Source organism: Orycteropus afer, unplaced genomic scaffold (genome assembly GCF_000298275.1).
Source record: "Orycteropus afer afer isolate SDZICR_OR568_19922 unplaced genomic scaffold, OryAfe1.0 scaffold00156, whole genome shotgun sequence".
NCBI lineage: Eukaryota > Metazoa > Chordata > Mammalia > Tubulidentata > Orycteropodidae > Orycteropus > Orycteropus afer.
Genome location: NW_006921743.1, coordinates 5,035,370 through 5,041,396, shown reverse-complemented (window position 1 = coordinate 5,041,396; position 6,027 = coordinate 5,035,370). Strand labels below are relative to the sequence as shown.

The 6,027-nt window shown below is 41.4% G+C and overlaps 1 non-coding gene and 1 pseudogene across 1 annotated transcript; one reads left to right on the top strand and one right to left on the bottom strand.

The window, feature by feature from the left end:
• The first annotated feature begins 560 nt into the window (after positions 1–560).
• On the top strand, positions 561–668 carry LOC122150517. The gene has a single exon (XR_006163707.1). It is a non-coding gene; the product is annotated as a U6 spliceosomal RNA (small nuclear RNA).
• Positions 669–2,548: 1,880 nt separating this feature from the next.
• Positions 2,549–3,410, bottom strand: LOC103201620 (annotated as a pseudogene).
• Positions 3,411–6,027: the final 2,617 nt, after the last annotated feature.

Genomic DNA, 6,027 nt, shown 5'->3' with positions numbered 1-6,027 from the left:
GCTTGCTTTATGGCCTAACATATGGTCTATCATAGAAAAAGTTCCATGTGCACTGGAGAAGAATGTATATTGTGCTGCTGTTGGGTGAAGTGCTCTATAGATGTCTATAAGGCCAAGCATGTTTATTTTCTTAAGGAGGCTACTCTTAAGGGTGGCTAGTGTCTTGCTCAAAGCCACCTAAACTTGCTGAATTAGGTCCCCAAACCCTCATCAGGTGTCCAGAATTATGCCCTACCATGTGCTGGACCCACAGGTCTCAATTCTTACTGCAGGCTTTGAAATCTCACGATTCTCAAACCTTGTAAAATATTCTAGCTCTATAACTCTATAATAAACCCAGGAAGTCTGTAGGATTTCAAAGTGGCCTAAATCCTTGAAGAAGACCACTGCTGATAGCCAGTACCTCAGACTACCACACTATCATTCTTTCCCCAAGTGTGAGCTCCACACAGTGGCTCCATCCGGCCTCCCCTGTGGCCCACTCCTAAAAGTGGGCTACAGCAACCACAGAGGTATCCCTCATGGGACAGAAGCCTAAACTGGCTGGCCTTCATTTACTGGGACTCATAAAAAACTTCAGCAGCACATACACTAAAATTGGAACAAAACAGAGATTAACATGGGCCCTATGCAAAGATGACACGCAAATTAACAAAGCATTTATTTTTCAATGGTATAATTTGGGAAGAGATCATGATAATGGTTAAACAATGTGATGAGCACAATCAATGTCACTGACATGTACATGTAAAGAACACTGAAAGTCAAATATTTGGTTACATATGTGTTTACCTTAATTAAAAAATTAATTAAGTAAACAATTTTTAAAAAAACTTAAGCAAGAAGATATTAACATCCTGCCAAGAGGTACAGGCAAAGGTGAGAAAGTGATCATTGCAAGAGCGAAGCAGTCCCCTCAATCCTGCCAACATGAATGCCACCTGTTGCTGGGATTTCTGTTCTCCTTACTACACTTGCCACCCCTGGCTCCACAGAGTTAGCAGAGGGCTTTCTACTGTGCTGAAAATCCCAAGGTTGTCATTTCATCATGTTTGTATCTCCCTGGTGTGGGGGTCCCATGACTGTCACTCACTGAATACTTGAAACTCAAGCAATTCTCTCCACCGATGGCAAAATGATGTAGGAAGAAAAGATCCCAAACTGGCTGCACCAACAATGCAGATGCAAGCAAGAAATCTCAACCTCAACCCCAGCCTTCCTGAGACTAACAACAGCAACACCCACCTCTCATGCACTGTTTTCTGGAATCCTCCCAGTATTCTGGGACACAGGTTTATGGCACTGTGTCAACAAAGAAAAACAGGCTCATGGAAATTAACAACTGATCTAGAGCCACCCTTAGAGCCTAGATCCCCCTCCAGGATTCCTATGGTACCTCCCAGCTCTGTTTATCACTACTCCAGGCCCATGGAATCGCCAGCTACACAAAAGGTGGCTGGGAGTGCATGGATGTCAGATAGCAAGAAGGGCCAGGAAGTGCTTCCTGTGCAGCCTAAATAGCCTGTGGCCGTGAAAGTTCTACTCTACCTGTGTTTGAGCTAATGCCCCTTGTGCTCCACTTTTCCATCTCCATGGGAATCGGCTAAAACAAGGACAACTCTGTGCTCATGGCAGGCACTGCAGAAATGTGGGCTTCTTTTCTTTACCATTTGCAGTTTCATGAAAGTATCACACAATCCATGATAGAGACCACCTGCCAGAACCCCCTTAGAACCCTGACTGGGCATGGCATGACTTAGGACTGTGGCCTTGGCTACGGCTAACTGGGGCAGTGCCTGCACCCCGAGGTGTTCATAGCCCTCTAAAGTGTGGACAGAGGAGAGTGTGGTTCCAAGAATCAGACACTCCTCCACACCCATGTCCTCCCGCTGCCCTCGCTATCCAGGCCCACCCTCTCTGTACCGGCAACTGAGGCAGCAGGTCCTCTGGGGCCAGGGTGCAAATTCTTGAGTGGTGATCAGCTCAGGAGGCCCAGAGCAAGTCTAGAATGCCACTGGGATTTCTTTTTTAAGTTTCCTCAACCACAAAACACTACTCTCTTTATCTTTCATCTTTAGTGATGCCTTAAAAAGAGCAAAATTCAAAGTTACAGCTGCTCAATCACAGACTGTAAATGAATCAGCAAGGGTCTGAGTCAACAAAATGCTCCTTGGCTCCCTTGAAATCCAAGCTTCTCTTCTGGGGACAAGGCCTTCCTTCTGGGCTTGACTAACCCGTTAGAAAAATCTACATGCTCCAGGAAAAACACTAGGAAAGCCCCTTACTCCTCGAAAGAAACAAAAGACAATTCACCATTTTATAATTTCGGGCTGCCATCTACCATCTAAGAATTTTAAGCTTCTAGATGGGTCACTATCAGATAGCAAAAGACCGAGCAACATTTCATTCTGTTATACATTAGGTTACCGTGAGTCAGAGCAGATGGGATGGCAACTTTCAACAACGACAAAGACTGTAAGCTCTTAAATATATCACTATCTTAAGACACACTGTGTGCATGCTCCCCTACTTTTTAAATTTTTGTCATTTAGTAATATTTTGCTTTGATATTACATAAAAGTATTATAAATATAATACAAAATTGCTTGTTCCAGAGTCTTACAGTAAAGGAGCAAGAGGCCAGCACACAAGCATGAAACGGTAAAAATTTCACTCTCTGAACAGCACATGTGTGACCAAGAAATTCAAACAGTGGTTGAATATTTTTCAAATCTAAGCCTCTTAAACTATATATAATCAAATGCCCCCATAACCAGCAAATTCTCATTGTATTTCCACCAGACACAACTCAAAAATTTCTGCCTCATGTGCTGGAATCACAATTCTGAAACCTGTTGCCTTCATATCCCAAATACTCATGAGTCTGATAAGCTGAGGTGGAAGCAAAACAACCAGGAATATGACCAGACCAGACTGTGACACGAAAGTGACACTTTTGTGGCCTCTAAAAGTACACAGTGACTTTCCAACAGTTGGATTTGACAGTCTGATCCAATGAGCCAGACATCACAAGCTGTTCACCTCTGGTTTGGCTCCAATCAACACTATAAACCTGCTGGAGGTGTTCTCTGTAGGCCTGCAGGGGCCCTGCAGCTTTAGTGGTATCCCAAAACTACAGAAAGCCATCACCACTGCAGGTGATGAACATGTTCATTGTTCTCACTCCAGGTTACATCAAACAAACCATCAGTCTAGTCAAAGGTTCTAAAAAGCCTAAGCCCAGATTCATTTTGATCCAATGCTAGCAGAGTTTCGTAACCCATGATGTCATAATGCTGGGTGGTGGTACAGGCCAGGTGGTATGGCAAATAAGGGGAGAACACAGCTCCACAGCCATGGTGGCCCAGCACCCAGAGCATCCACATCACTTTGCCATGCACCACACTCATACCACCTACTGCCTCTCAGCCTGGCACTGGGGCCACAAAATGAGCTTCCAGTCAGAGGTGGCCGGTCCCTAGATTCACTAAAATGGTGACCTTCTACTTTGATTGACCGGTTTCTATATCCCTTTCAGATGACCATTGAGAAATCAACTTAGTCCCTACTATCAGAATAAGCAATCTGCAGCAAAACTAGTTATTTAAGACTCTGCTCCTTCTTAACTATATTAAAAACCAAACCAACCCACACCCTATAATTAGTAACTGTGTGGTGACAGTGAGCAGAGCTGAACCAGCATTATAAAAAAGCACTAAAAAACAAAGCAACAGCAAAAAGCCTAGCTGTGATAGAAAGAAAGTAGAAACCACTGCTGGGCCAAACTGTTGCCTGGAGATGGTCCTAAGGTCTAGGAGGCATCAGGATTCTTCTTTACCACTAAGATACACACTGCCCAACTGTTTACATGTTTATGGTCAGAATTTCAATGCATTTCTATGTTCTAAATGAACAAAGCAACATTCCAATGTAAGCACCACCAATGAGTAACTTCCAGGGAAAAAGTTAAGGGACCAATATTAGATGTGAAGCTTTCCATCTATTCCCTCCTCTGATCCTCCACTGCACTGAAAGGTATTGATATTTCTTCTCCCCTCTTCCAAATGTGGTCTGTCCACACTGTATGGCTCCTCAATACCTTCTCCAGGGATTTAAAGAGGGATACAACCTAAAATGATAGACACAACCTTGAGGGACAATTCAGTCAGTCTGATTTCATATTATTGTAGATGCTTCTGGCTATTGTCAACAGCCTCATATGCATGTGAGAGCTGGACAATGAACCAGAAAGACTACAGAAGAACTGATGCATTTGAATTGTGGTGTTGGCAAAAGAATACTGAATATACCATAGACTGCTCTACCACTCGTCTGTGAGATTGTCATACTGTGGTTGTGTGTGTGTGTGTGTGTGTGTTTCAGGACACTGATATTTCAAATATGGTCCTGGTGAACAGATTTGGGTAGGGCTCCCAGACTGAGACAGACTGGGAAGAAGGGCAAGGCTATCCACGTCTGAAAAAACTGGTCACTGAAAACCTTATGAATAGTAGGGAAACTGTGTCTAATATATTAGTGGAAAACTTTATGAATAGCTGTGAAACACAATCTGATACAGTGCTGAAAGATGAGCCCCTCAGATTGGAAGGCACTCAAAATACAAATGCAGAAGTAGAGCACTTTGACTTCTCAAAGTAGGGTCGACCTTAATGACGTGGATGGACTAAAGCTTGCAGGACATTTATTTACTTATAGGGCATTACTAAATGGGAAGAAACAGCTGAAAACATCCATCATGATAATCAGAACATGGAATGCATGAAGAAAAAAAAGTATGAATCTGGGAAAGCTGAAAGTTGTCAAAAATGAAATGGAATGCATAAAGATCAATATGCTAGGCATTAGTGAACTGAAAAGGACTGGGACAATGGACAATCATATGGTCTACTATCCCAGGAATGACAAATTAAAGAGGAATGGCATCACATTCATCATCAAAAAGAACATTTCAAGATCTATCTTAAAGTTGAATGCTGTCAGAGATAGCATATTATCCATATGTCTACAAGAAAGATCAGTTAACTTGACTATTATTCAAATTTAAGCACAAACCACTGAAGTCAAAGAGGAAGAAATTGAAGATTTTCACCAACTTCTATAGTTTGGAATTGACCAAACATACAATCATGATGTATTGATTATTACTGGTGACTGAAAAGTGAAAGTTGGAAAGAAAGAAGTATCGGTAGTTGGAAAATATGGCTTTGGTGATAGAAAGATGCCAGAGATCACATGATAAGATTTTGCAAGATCAATGACATACTTATTGCAAATAGTTTTTTCCAACAACATAAATGGCAGCTATCTGGACCTCACCAGATGGAACACACAGGAATCAAATCATCTACATCTGTGGAAAAGGGTGAGGGAGAAGCTCCATATCATCAGTGTAAACAAGGCCAGGAGCTGACTGTGGAAGACTGTCAACTGCACATATACAAGTTCAAGTTGAAGAAAATTAAAACAAGTCCACAAAAGCCAAATTATGACCTTGATTATATCCCACCTGAATTTGGAGACCATCTGAAAAAAGGATCTGAAAAGAAAAAACTGAAATCTCAAGTTCCAATACTGAGGATTTTATCGGCAAAATATTGAATGATTCAGGAAGCACCAAAAGAAAATAGAAGGAATACACAGAGTCACTATACCAAAAAGAACTGGTCAATGTTCAACTATTTCAGGAAGTAGCATATGGTGAAGGACAAAATTCAAGCTGAACGAAAGCAACTGGTGAAAAACAAGGCTCCAGAACCTGACAAAATACCCATTGAGATATTTCAAAAAACAGATACAGCACTGGAGGTGCTTACTTGTTTATGCCAAAGTATTTGGAAGACAGCTAACTGGCCATCTGACTGAAGAGAACAATATTTGTGCCCACCCCAAAAAAGGTGATCCAATAGAATCCAGAAATTTTTTTTTAATTTATTATTTATTTATTTTTATTTATTTATTGTTTGTTTATTTGTTTGTTTGTTTATTATTAATTAATTAATTAATTAT